At 40.4% G+C, this 14,521-nt stretch overlaps 1 non-coding gene across 1 annotated transcript; it reads right to left on the reverse strand.

Annotated features, from left to right (window-relative positions):
* Positions 1-12,866: 12,866 nt before the first annotated feature.
* LOC123454317 lies at positions 12,867-12,970 on the reverse strand. The gene has a single exon (XR_006633299.1). It is a non-coding gene; the product is annotated as a U6 spliceosomal RNA (small nuclear RNA).
* Positions 12,971-14,521: the final 1,551 nt, after the last annotated feature.

The following is a 14,521-nucleotide window of genomic DNA, read 5'->3' on the forward strand; positions in this document are numbered from 1 at the left end:
CTTGAGCAAGACCCCCTCCCTAGCTTTGTGGTTGAATTCCACCAATCAGAATCCTCCAGTCCCTTAAGCAAACTCCCTTAAGCAAACCTTGCTCAACTACCTAGTTCCCAAATCCCGTCTCGGTTCCTGGAACCCAGCTATGCCCCCCACCCCGATAACCCTAAAACAGCCTAATATTGACCAATGATAAGATTGTAACCATGCATCTGCTTCTGTACACCAGCTTCTGCCCTCCCTAACCCTATAAAAAGACCCCTCTACCTTGCCTGGCTCGCTCAGTCTCTCGACCGACTAGAGTGCCCGCAGGCGCCTGTGTGAACAATAAAGCTGCCTTTTGCTTTTGCATCCAGTGGCTCGGTCTTGGTTCTTGGGCGCGGGTCTCCGGCCGCGGAAGATACCCTCCGGGAATCTTTCAGTTGAGGCCCATATTAGACTGGATTCCAACCCTATATCTCCTTTGATGATTCAAGCTCATTCCCTACTCAAACAAAGAATTAATCCCATTTTTCTACAACATCTCAGGGGTCATCAAAACTTACTGGGATTTCTCTCTCAAGGAAACAATTTGGCTGATAAAATGGCTTTTATGCTTCAGTGTAATACTATTACAGAAGCTACATGCTTCCACTTATTGACCCATGTCAACTGGAGAGGTCTCAAGCACCGGTTTCCACAGGTACCAGTCAAGAATCTTAAAAAAATTGTCCAGACTTGTAAGTCCTGTCAGCCTTTCCTCCAAGTACCCCCTTTCAAAATACAGGACACAATCCTCTAGGGCTCCACCCTAATCATCTTTGGCAAATTGATGTCACACACTATTCTCCATTTGGAAAATTTAAATATATTTTTCTTTCAGTTGATGCCTTCTCCCGCACCTGCTGGGCATCAGCACATGCCGGGGAAAAATCTAAACATGCCATTAGTCATATGCTTCAATGTTCTGCCACTCTTGGGCTGCCTGATCAAATTAAAACAGATAATGGCCCCTGCCCCTGCTTCATAAGCAAGGCCTTTATAGATTTTCTCCAGACCTAGAAAATCTCACATTCCATAGACATCCCATACAACACCTGGGGCCAAACTATAGTTGAAAGATATAATCAGACTCTCAAGTCTCAATTAGAAAAAGAAAAGGGGGAATCCTTACCCCCATATGACCAACTAAAAAAGGCATTATTTACCCTAAACATTTTAAACTTTTCTAAAGAAAATAAACAATTATCACCTTTTCAAAAACATTGGTTCTCATCCATTACCTACAGTTCTATCTGAGTAAGATGGAGGGACCCATTGACTGGGGCCTAGAGAGGGCCTGATCTACTCCTCACAACAGGGAGAGGGTTTGGATGTGTCTTCCCTCAAGATGAAATAAGACCCATTTGGGTACCAGCAAGAGACCTAAAATATTTGTCCCAACAAGGGGACACTGACAATCACTTCTCTAGGGAGTGTCCCACCCCTGAGGACTGTTCCTAAAATGGTCCTTTACCCTGCTAAATTAAGTAACTCCCTCCCTTGTGGAGGATTGCTGGCTTTGCCTCCGATCTGGGCCTCTCCAGCTACTTGCAGTACAGTTGTCCATACGACCTTAAAAAACTGCTCAGTCACCTTCCCCATCCCTGTCCAGCTTTTCCCAATGTTTCCTCTGGGCATTTGGGCCCCACCTTCCCTTGATAATTCTAGTATAGATGTGGGATACATTCATCCTTCCTTCACAACAGAGTCCAATGCTCAACGCTGCCCGCCTTCTAAAATGGCTTGTGTTTGTGGAGGCGGGATGGCCTATGACTTTCTGCCCACCAATTGGATGCGCCTTTGTGCCCCAGCCACCTTAATCCCAGATGTAGATATCATTACTTGAAGCTAGATTCCCTGGCTAAGGTAGTCCTACAAAACAGGAGAGGACTAGACCTACTAACGGCTGAAAAGGGAGGCGTATGTTTGTTTTTACAGGAAAAATGCTGCTTTTACACCAATAAATCAGGAATCATCCAGGACAAGATTAAGAGGTTCTGGGAAGACTTGGAGAGGAGGCAACAGGACCTCCAAGACAACCCACTGCGGTCAGGCTTACATGACTTCTTACCCTACCTCCTCCCTCTACCTGAACCCTCCCCCTCCTTCTCCTTCTCTCTCTCCTATCAGGCCTTGTGTAATTAACAAAATTACACAATTTATTCACCAGTGGCTAGAGACAATAAAACTTCATCAGGCTGAAATACATTATCACGTGCTGGCAACTCAGGAATTAAGTTCCTCAGACGACCCACTGCCACCTCCTCTGCCCTCCATGTGACCAATGATGGGTAAGATCCCCAGAGGGGGACAACCTAAGACAGGCCATGGAGTGGGTTCTCAATGAACTAAACACATGGTACCCAATGACAGGTAAGATCCCCAGAGGGGGACAACCCAAGACAGGGGCCATGGTGACTAATGCTCTTACAAAAACAAAAGGGGGAGATGTTGGGCCTTGAGAGGCCCAGATGTGAAGCCTAGTGGAACTTCCTGAGCCTAACTGCCTCCGCCCAGCTATGACTCAGCAGGGGGCCAAATGGCCTCTGGCCTGCTACTTCCACACAGAAAATTAGAATTCCTGCCCTGGGCACTTAGAACTCAGCAGGGGGCCAAATGGCCTCTGGCATCCACTTCCGCACAGGAAGTTAGAGTCCCCGCTGGTGGGCGCTTAGAACCAATCATCTCAGAGGTCCTTGTATGCTATTGGCCCTTATATCTCACCCCACCCTAAAGTCTCCGCCTTTGTTCTCAACATTATATAAACACCCACCTGTAACAATAAAGTGAGTTCCTGCTTCGAAAAGGCTCCATTGTTTTTCTTTGGTGGCCAGGAGAGGCTTCTGGGTTGTGTGAAGCTCATTATCCTCCCTCAACCCCTAGGGAGGAACCAGCAGGCCTGGTTCTTCCCTCAGCATTACCTGAGTGGGAAGGAGCCCAGCAAGAAGGCATCGTGGTACTAGAAAGAAGTGACAGGAGTGCTCAGTACTGGAATATCTCTATCACACCTTCCAAGACTCAGGATCTATTGCAGAAAAGGTGGCAGAAAGAATGTAAGAGCCAAAGGAAGGGTAGGACTCCTTACAATATGCTCCCCCAGACATAAAATGGCCTGGATATCCATGACCTCACAGTGCCTGACACTACCTACAGAAGACTGTCATAAGAGAAGGAAAAGATCATGACATCAAAATAAAAGAGAGACTTACTGAGATGGGGAGGGGATATGATGGAGAATGGAGTTCCAAAGGGGAAAGTGGGGGGAGAGAGGGTATTACCATGGGATAGTTTTATAATCATGAAAGTTGTTATAAAAAATGAAAGAAATAAAAACATATTAGTATGCACTTTTAAGGGGTTAATAGAAACTTTTTATCCTATTATTTGAACTCCATTTAGAGTATAAATATGTTTCCTGTTAAAACAATAATAAATATATCTAAAACATTCAAAAACTCTGAAAAATTACTGTTTTATTGAGAACTTACTATATCATAGGTTTTTCCCTCTCATGCACTGAGTTTTTCAGTTCTTCTCCCAGTTCTATGTATACATGCTATTATTAACACTTTTAGAGAAGAGGAAAAGATGAGGGAGAGAGAGAGATAGAGATAGAGAGAGAGAGAGAGAGAGAGAGGGAGGGAGGGAGAGAATACTTCAATGGTTTGATGAAGGTCAAGGAGATAGGAAGTTATAGATTGTTTTTTTTGACTGGAAAGATAGATGATAGGTAAAGTACTTGCAAACATAAGACCTTTTCTGTAGCACTCATGCACATACCAGATGAGGTCACGCTTGGCTATAATCCTAGTGCTAGACCATAAAGATAAGAAAAATCCTGGAGCACACTGGCAGAATCAGTGAGTTCCAGCTCAAAAAGAGACTGCTTCACAAATTTGTGGACATTATACCTGAGGATAACATCTAAGGCTGTGTTCTGGCCTTCTTCATTTACACTTTCACACGTGTGCACATACATATGTGATCTCACAGAATACCAACATGAGTGTACACAAAACACATTCATACCACACACACATACAAGAGAAATGGGGAGGCCGATTGGCTTTGGACTCTGCCATTCTCTTAACCACACTGTTACTGTCTTTCCTTGCAGTATTACTCATCCTCAACCATGAGAAAGGGTGAAAGAGTGTGGGTGATTGACAAGAGAACCAGCTGTTAGTGCAACATACTTTTCCTCTAAGAATGGGAATCATCTCTTTCGAGTTACATAGGCAGCAAAAATAAACGTGAAAAGTCCAGGTGGTAATTAACACTCTTCCCTATGATTTTATCCAGAGAATTACTCACTTTGGACTTTTTCAGATGAGATTTTAAAAAATAGAATAAAATTTTCCTTCATTCTAGTTGTAACATATTCTAATTTTTCAGAGATCATAGGTTAATTAAATTGATTTAAAAACAACTTTCGGGTACTACCTTAATTAACCTTCCAGCTTTCCATCCTGTTCTGCTCCCATTCAGTGCTGTCAGTTGGCCTGGGTGAGGGTTAGAACTCCTCACCTTCTCAGGTAGGAGGAGGGCAGGAAAGAGCATTGGCTGCAGCATTTGATTAGTGGAGCTCATTAGCTGTCAGATATAAGGCATGAGCAGTCGATCAGGAAAGAACAGCTATGCCAGTGACATTTATTACATGGCTAGTGTTCAGAAACTGCTTAGAAACCAATTTCCATTCTTATAGGTTCTGTTCCCAGAATGGGAGTTATCTGTGATGCATAAGCAAACCTGATCAAAATGCTATGCAAATAAAAAAAAAAGCAAAGAAAAAAATGCCTTAAGTTAAGGGTAGCAGAAAACCAGTCTTGCATTCACTGGAAGCATAAAAACAGGTGGCACACAGCCCAAAGCTTTCCCTGAAGGTAACTGACCTGGATGCTGTTCACACAGTTTTAGGAGAACTGCTGTTCTGGAGATTTCCCATGATTTCACAAAGCAAACAAGAATCAAACTGTTTGGCTGATGGTCAGGTCTAACCCCCTGAAAATCCACATTGGTTTGCTGAACTGATTACCATATGCCTGTCTGTTTACCCTGAGAGTCCTAAAACACTTACAGACAAGTACCCTGAATGAGAATTTGGCCAGACCCCTCATGAGACAGATATTTCACTTGCAAGAAGACCTCAGTGCAGTGAGCCAGGCAATACTCCTCATGCTTTCCTGCCTTCAAGCATGTGTGACATGGTATCTTACATTTTAAAGGTTTATAAATAAATATCAGCAAGTGATCTTTCTCCTAATTGACCTGGTTTATACAAAGAAATGAATGCCAAGGGAAAGAAAAAGATTATGAAGCACAGTGGTAGAATCCTTTTAATTCTGGATTCTTACTCTGATCTCCATTAAGAATCTTGGTAAAACTACAATGTGAACATATCAGATATAAGGTACAATGACTTCTTGCTTTAAGATTATATTTTTCTATGATGGTGAGTAATTTGGACTAGTTTTATTACTCATTATTATAGTTTTACTTAACTCTTACTATAAATCTTTGTCTGATGATTTTATTTCTTTCATCCAAGTCATTAGCTTATTCATCAAATATGTATTAACTATCTTTTCTGTACCAGACTTTGTTCTAAACACTTGGGGTACAAGAGTGACCTGAACAGAGGACTGTCTTTCTGGAGGATTTTATACTCCCACGTGCTCATAAATGGAGGGTGTATTTGTTATGGCAATTTTACTGGTTCACACAGGAGCAAACTGATGGTATGAAGTTACTTTTCCAGGGACACTAGTTAAATGTGAGAGCAAGAACTGAATTGAAGCTGCAGGTGTCAGGCTGTTCTAGTTTAACCATGATTGTTCTTTGTGATACCCTTTATACCTGTAGCAATCTATAATTGAAAGATCCAAATTCTTGAGGAAATGAATTGCAATTTTTCGTTAAATTATTGCCTTGTCACAGGGAATCTTAGCAAAAACATGAGGGACATAATCCTCTTATGTCATTCAACTGCTGCTGTCCATATGGCCAGTTTCAGTGGCATAAAGCCAGGGGCCACAGACCTCCCATCCCTCCCCTGGGGTTCTTATCCATAAATATCAGAGAACTAAAATGGAAAAGGGAGGAGATATTATTTATACAAATTTCCATAATTAGTTTTTTTCTCTTTATGTCTTTTCAATTTTATTTTTAAGTTCTGGCCTGGAGAGATGGATCCCTGGTTAAGTGTGCTTCCCACATAAGCATGAGAGCTTGAGGTGGCCTGACAGTGCCTGAATTCAAATCTTCAGTTCTTACGTAAAATAGCTGAACATGGCTACATGCACTTCCCAGTCCCACAGGGAAGCAGAGACCTGAGAATCTTTGGAGGCCTGCATTCTCTGCAATTAGTATTGGGACACTCTGGCTCAAAAGTAGACAGAGCAAAAGGAAGATGGAGAGGTTCACCTGACATTCCACTCTGGCCTCCACAGACAAACCCTGTGGTATGTGAGAGTATAGGGCACTACAAGGACACATACATATGTATATAACACACACACTAACACACACACACACACACACACAAATTAAAATTCATTTTTGAAGTTTCTCTTTTATCTCGTTTTCATTTTTTAATTAGTTAGTTTTGTACTCAGTAACAACAGTCAATTTGGTACCATTGTTAGGCTCATCAATGGCCTAACCCCTCTCCCCGGCCCCTCCTTGTTGAGGTATATGGGTCATGCATTCTGGAGTTAGCCCACAGTTATGGGTAGGATAAATCTCTCTGCATATCATGACCCAACATGTGGCTCTGACATTCTTTCCACCCCCTCTTCCGCAAAATTTCCCTGAGCCATGTTGGGTTCATTTTTGGTCTGCTATAGTGATGAGGTGTTGGGGGCCTCTGGGGCTCTGGATATCTGATTTGGTAGGAGTTGATTTTTCTCTGTATTGATCTCCTTCACCCTTGTGCTAGTACCCTGTTCACCAAGAAAACAGTACCCTTGCTTGTTTAACCAATTGTTCCTAGTTTCAGCCATGGCCCTTTTGAGGTATGATGGGATGGCTCTCTCCTTAGGATCTACATTTATCTGAAAAAAGTGAAGCAGATTCTCCAACAGACAGTAAAGTTAGTACCTGGCAAATGAGATAACCCTTACTTTTTTATAGAGCATTTAATAGGTGTAAACCCTCTTGTAGCCCACAATTGGTGGTATCATGATAATGGAGATCAAGCTTATGTTTAGATATGGTTCTGACTTGTTTCTCAGCTCCAGCTATGGGTCCCATTCCACTGAGGGGATCAGTTAGCCAAATCAAGAGTAGTTGGTTTCCCACCAATGCTGTGTGCCACTACTGCACTTGTGTGAGAATCTTGACAGGTTATTTGCTGCTATGTAGGTTAGACCATGAGTTGCTTGGACAGACATTCATCATTTTCCCTCAGTTGCCCATGTAGCACCTTCTGTCAGTAGACACGCTGACTGTCTGGGGACTGACTCTATTCCAGCTTCCAGCAATGCCATTCCATTTTACGTGTCAACCGCAAAAGGTATCTTTAGCAGTAGGGTCTTACCACTAACCTTTGGTGGGTCATGAAGTACTCTGACAGAAATCTGTCTTTCTTTTAGGAAACCATGTAGGTCTTTCTGATCAAAAGCTCATTGTGGATGATAGCCACATGCTGGTACTGGGAGTTACAGGTCAGTGCCCACTAAGAAAAGAAGAAAAAGATAACTAATATAAAAGAGTTGGAGGCAAGAGAGAAAAAGAGAGAGAGAGAGAGAGAGAGAGAGAGAGAGAGAGAGAGAGAGAAGCTGTAGAAGATGAAGGTCAGTCTTCATCAAACCCTCTCCAGTGTCTTATGGCTCAGGTGTTCCCTATAAGGGCCTGGTGAAGATTCAGCCATTTGGTTTGCCTTTTAGGAAGTAGAATTTTATGGTACCATTGACAATTGGGTCTAGATTTATGTTTCCCACCACCTCCCTAGCCCTCCCCTACTTCCTCACCCATCCTATTGTCTAGTCCTTGAGATGCTTTCAGGCATTTTGGGTAGATTCAGGTTAGGTGGTCTAGATGAGTGAAACTGTGGCTATTTTCTTTCTGTGATTGGGTAAGTTCACTGAGAATGATCTGTTTCAGGTTCAACCATTTTTTCCTCAAATTTCATTGTGTCATTTTTTTCTTACTGCTGTATAGAATTCCATTGTGTAGATATACCACATATAAGTTATCCATTCTTCTAGTGATGGACATCTGGGTTGATTCCAGCTCTTAGCTATTATGAATTGAGCAGATACAAACATGTTTGAGCAAATCTCTCTGGCCTGTGGTTTAAAGGTTTTAGGGTAGATGCCCAGTAATGGAATAACTGCGTCTGTGTCTGGTATCTCTATAGTCAGCTTTTTCAGGAGTCTCCATATTGCTTTCCAAAGTGGTTGCACCATTTTACCTTGGAATAACATTAACCAAGGAAGTGAAAGATCTATACAAAGAAAACATAAAAACACTCAAATAAGAAATTGAGGAGGACCTGAAAAAATGCTCTTGGATAGGCAGAATTAACCCTGTGAAGATAGCAATCCTACCAAAGGCAGTATACAGATTTAATGCAATTCCAATTAAAATCCCAACAGTGTTCTTCACAGAGATAGAAAAAATGATCTCAAATTTCATATGGAAAGGCAGAGGCCTTGCATATCCAAGCATATCCTCAGCAAAAGAAATACCCCTGGAGGCATCACCATACATGATCTAAAGGGATATTACAAAGCCATAGTAATAAAAATAGCATGGTACTGGCATAAAACAGGAGTATAGACCAATGGAATAAACTTGAGGACCCAGACTTTGGGTCAAGAAACTACAGCTACTTGATATTTGACAAAGACCCTAACAATATAGGCTGGAAAAAAGACAGCATCCTCAACAAATGGTGCTGGGCAAACTGGATAACCATCTGCAGGAAATTGAAACTTGATCCACACATTTCACCATGTACTGCACTCAAGTCCAAATGGATCAAAGACCTCAATATAAGACCAGAAACTGTACTACTACTGGAAGAAAATATAGGAAGAACTTTCCATGATATAGGAATGGAAAAAGACTTCCTGAACAAAACCCCAGTACCTCACGATCTTAAACAGTCACTCAACCAATGAATGGAATCACATGATGCTGAAGAGCTTCTTTATAGACAAGCATACAATAAGCAAAGCCAATAGATTACCCACAGAACAGGAGAAAATACTTGATGATTATCCAACTGACAGAGGCCTAATCTCTATATTCTACAAAGAACTCAAAAACCTAAACAGTAAAAAGTCCAACAATCCATTCACAAAATGGAGCAAAGAGCTGAACAGGCAGTTCACAGACGAAGAAATACAAATGGCAAACACACACGTAAGAAAATGTTCATCATCCCTAATCATCAGGGAAATGCAAATTAAAGCAACTATGAGATTCCACCTTACCCCAGTAAGGATAGAAAATATCAAAAAATCAAATGAAAATAAATGCTGGTGAGGATGTAGAGAATGAGGAACACTCTTTTTCAATTTTACACATTTTCATAGAATGCATTTTGATTCCACTCCTCTAATTATCTTCTCTCTTCTCCTTTTCCTACCCACTAACATGTTCTTTTTCTCATTAGCTCCCCATTCTGCTTTTGTGCCTTGTTATTTATGTACTTACGCATTTGTCTGCTTTTGTTTTTTGACCTGCTGAATTAAACTGGGTCACTTGTATGATCAAGTGGAGAAGGTTATTAGAGAATGTGCAATCCACCAGTGCCTTCACCAATAAAAAAAAAAAAAAAATTCCATGATTCCCCCACTCCCAGCAACCTCAGTTGCCAAGAGCTTCTCTGGAAGGTATGGTTCCTGCTGTCATCTGCGAGTGAATATTGACGGGCTCAATCTTTTGCAGGAAGCCACATGTGCTGTAATGTTAGAAGCTTTACCGATTCATCCTACCTGCCATTCTCACTTTCCTGATTTTATATTTTCTGTGAGGCATGCTTTAAAGGCCATATTCAAGGCTGAGCACACACATGTTGCTCCTTCATTGTAACTTTGCAAGCTATGCATCTCTAGATTAACTTTTGCCCTTATCATAAAGTAGTTTCTTTTTATTTTTTTTTATTTTATTTTTTAATATTTTTTATTTATTTATTTGAGAGCGACAGACACAGAGAGAAAGACAGATAGAGGGAGAGAGGGGGAATGGGCGCGCCGGGCTTCCAGCCTCTGCAAACGAACTCCAGACGCGTGCGCCCCCTTGTGCATCTGGCTAACGTGGGACCTGGGGAACCGAGCCTTGAACTGGGGTCCTTAGGCTTCACAGGCAAGCGCTTAACCGCTAAGCCATCTCTCCAGCCCCAAGTAGTTTCTTTTTAAATTTTATTTATTTACTTTATTTTTGAGATAGTGAGAGAGAGATAGAGGCAGATAAAGAGACAGAATGAGTGCATTAGGGCCTTTAGCCACTACAAACAAACTCCAGATGCATGTGTCCCCTTATTTATCTGGCTTACATGGGTACTGGGGAATTGAACCTGAGCCCTTTGGCTTTGCATGCAAGCTTCTTAACCACTAAGCCATCTCTACAGCCCCATAAAATAATTTCTGTGTATGAGGATATGAGAAATAACAATCTATGGGAACAGACATATGTAGGGTAGTTTGATATGCTATCTGATTAGCATAAAAACATTACACCCCTCACACTAGGGCCTAAGATCCTAGCCACAGACTTTTGATCATATTTATAATTAGGTATGATCTCCTTCCTGTGGCGTAGGCCTCAAATCCAAATAAGAGCATCTGATTATTCCCACATGTTTCATGTCACTGTTGCACCAGTTGACACACTGTATCTTGTAGGTTGGTTGTAAAATACACAGGGTCCACAACTTGGTAAGCTAGTTGACTTGGTCACCCAGCAGCTTACACAGCAAGCACCTTCTGGCATGAAGAATGGTAGCTGGTACAGAGAAAGCTTCCAGTTCAGTTCCAGTTTATATTTCTTTTTTTGATTTCCTGCTACCAAATCATGTGGTGCAGGAGCAGTAAGTTTCTTCATCTTGTTTGCATGGGTAACCAAGAACAATGGCAATAGCCAATATAAATATCTCATTCTTAACACTGGAATTTTCAATGAATACCCTTTGGCTTCTGGAAGAAGGTTTTTTCATCCATATAAGGGATCTTTTTTGAAATGCCCTTTTTAAGAAAAAATATATTTTAAGTTGGCTTAATAAATAGTAGGTTGCCATTTGGCTTATTCACATATTTAGTTTTGGTTACTTTTCCCACCACACTATGCTTCCTTTATGTTCCACCACTACCCCTGCTTAAGCCTTTCCTGCCTAATATTGCCCTCTACTTTCATGCCACATGTATTCTGCTATCACCTTGAATAACCTCTCACAGCCACTATAGACCCTGATTCCAAATACTCACTATTCTATGAATTTGAAGCTATGATATGCATATGAGAAAGACCATGCAGTATCCGTGCTTCTGAGTCTTGTGTACTTCATTTAGTATGATATTTTTCAGTTCCACCTATTTTTCTGCAAATTTCATAATTTGAATTGAATAAAAGTCCTGGTGAGGATTGTAAGTAAGATATCCTGACCAAAGCAAAACAAACAAACAACAACAACAACAAAACAGTTTTGTCTCATTGGCAATCAGGAGAATCCCACCAGGTGTTCTGAAATGTATATATGAATGGGTCCTGTCCTAGAAATTCTCATCCAATCTGTGAACTTGAGCATCTGAAATTTTATCTGGCTTTCTAGTTGATTTTGATGCAACTTAATTATGTAAAAAAAAAAAAACACAACTATCTTAAAAATATCTACAAGGTTAAGGTTACTGAAGCATAACAATTATTCTAAAAATATTCATGTGGTGTTTGAGGTCTCCTTTCTTACCTATTGAACTGTAAATTGAAAGATGAGGTGCCCATATTTCTTCTTTACATTTCTTCCTAGCTATCCCCTAGCTATTGCATATCCTCAAATATTGTTTTCATATATTTTCATTCCATTCCAAATAATTATATTTTTAGCCAACTCGTTATTAAAACAAAAGTTGTAGAGTCATTTATTTCCTATTTCTCTCTGCCTACAAGTTCCTTTTCCCACATTCCATCCTTTCCTATAATTCTTTTAGGAAAACTCTTTCTTTGCCCTCTATAATATTTGTTTTGCTCTTTCATCATTGTCATTTTATTCAAAGCTAACATCATATCTTGCCTGGGTTTTTAGAGCAGTCTTCTCATTGGTCTTCCTGCTTCTGATGTGACTCAATTAATTTTCTTTAAAGCAGTCAGTGATTGCTAAAGTGCCTTACTCAGACTACAACATTTGTCCATTTTGAAACACTTTCTTGGCCCTGCATCGTAAGTGGAACAAAATTCATAGTCCTTATCACTGCCTGTAAGTCTATGCATGCTTAGTCCCTGCGTTGCCACAGATGCATCAGCCTTCTGTGTCGTTGTACCTTGAGTTCCCCACACCATGCCTGAACTGTCATGCTCATGATGTCATCTGCCTGCAAGGGTTTCCCCTAGAATTGCTCCTTCTGCTCATTTGCCTCTCCTGTGAATTGTCACCACATTAGAGAGGCAGCCCCTGGCCTCTCTAGACACCTCCTACCTCATTAATCTCTTCCACACAGCTTATTTGTGTTCCCTCATAGCATTTATCACTACCTCAAATTATTTATTTATTTGCTGCCTATTTCTCCCAACAGACTGCAAACTCCATGGAATTAGCAACTTCATTTACGTTGTTCATGTGGCACTGAGAAAATGTCATAGGAACATTGGCTGCCTTTAAATCAGAGGCTAATGAGTCATTTGAATACTTAATTTTTTGCTAAATTTTCATAAATTTGGGTGTCATCCTTGTGCCGAGGCCATGCTAATCTCTGTATCGTTCCAATTTTAGTATATGTGCTGCCGAAGTGAGCATTCTTTCTGGCAAAATTTTCAAAATGAATTAAGTGGATAGAGACATATATCTGAAAAGTACAAGTCTGAAAAACGAAATAGGTAGATCTATGAGTAGTATTTTTTTTTGTCCTTTCAAGTCCTACATAGAAGAATCTTTCAAACCAGAAACTTATTTACACTGTTCCATCCATACCTATTGCTTCTAAGAAAAGGATGTTTCCTAACTACTGGCTCTCTTTAGCTCAGACAAAAGTGAGATGTTTTCTAGCCTGTATCCCAGCCAGCTGTGTGGATGACGGTTCTCTGGCACGGCAGCACAGGGTCCACTGAACATCATGGAAGATACTCTGCTCAAGGGAATTACCGAATCAGTAATGATGAACAGCTTCATACCTTCTTATACCATGTAGGTGTCTATCTTCTACATGGTTACAAATCATTCTGGAATAGAAATATACTTTGGGTGGTACAACAGATGAAACACCAATGGATTTCTCCAAAGACTGCATAAAGGGAATTCTCTTTGTTTAATTATTAGATAAACATAAAGTTCAAATTCATTCAAATAATAAAATGCTAAGTCCTTTCCCCAAGAGCTCACAATTAAGAATTTGATGAAATATGAATCTCTCAAGTCTACAACATTACATTTTGAGGAAGTTCAGCATTTTCTACTATAAGCAAAAGAAAATAAGTAAAAGAGGAGTGACGGAGAGTCTTGTTTGTGTTAACACTGCTTTCGTTTTATGCCTCTATATCCATGCACACACACACACACACACACACACACACACACACACACATATGTAACCCGGATATATTGTGATTATTTACTTCTTGCAATGAAATATGTTTTATCTGATTTTTCTGTGGTGAATCTACTCTGGGTATAAGAATGGGAAGAATTTACAAGCTGCATCAATCAGCGATGCCTCTCCCTGGCATTTTCTTCCTGAAAATAATTCAAAGTCTTACAGTGGTTTGTGATATGTGATGGAGTGTCCAGAAAAGGTTTCCATTGCCTTCTGTCACTAAAGTCCCCAGGGTACCTGGTCCCTGATGCATTCACAAACTAGTTCTTAGCTTTCTGTTATTTAAATTATTCCATTTTATTAAATTCATATGCTCATCTATAATGCATCCCATTCCATTCCAGAATTTAAATAACAATAATTTTAATGAACACCTGATTCTACATATTATATACTAGGACAAGTTACACACAGAGGCTAACCTCTGCTCTCCTTTAACTGTCCCCAGATCTGATCCCAAAGGAGGACAATAGATAGATGGTTTTTGGTTTCATATATTAATTCTGGCTGTCAGTGGGATTTTTCAATTATTCTCTATACTGAATGGTTGAACCAAGATTTGGGTAACAATTGTTTTGGTACTACGATTATTACATAGCAACAAATTGCCTCAGGAGTGTGTTAAGCATTTACACAGACAGCAAATAAAATGCATTATTGAACACATACTGTTTTCCAGGTAACTTTTCCAAGTTATGATATTGAGAGAGGGAAATTGCCATTTAACACTGAACAGACAAAATGGCAATGTTACAAAG

The sequence above is a fragment of the Jaculus jaculus genome, chromosome 13 (genome assembly GCF_020740685.1).
Source record: "Jaculus jaculus isolate mJacJac1 chromosome 13, mJacJac1.mat.Y.cur, whole genome shotgun sequence".
Taxonomy (NCBI): Eukaryota; Metazoa; Chordata; class Mammalia; order Rodentia; family Dipodidae; genus Jaculus; species Jaculus jaculus.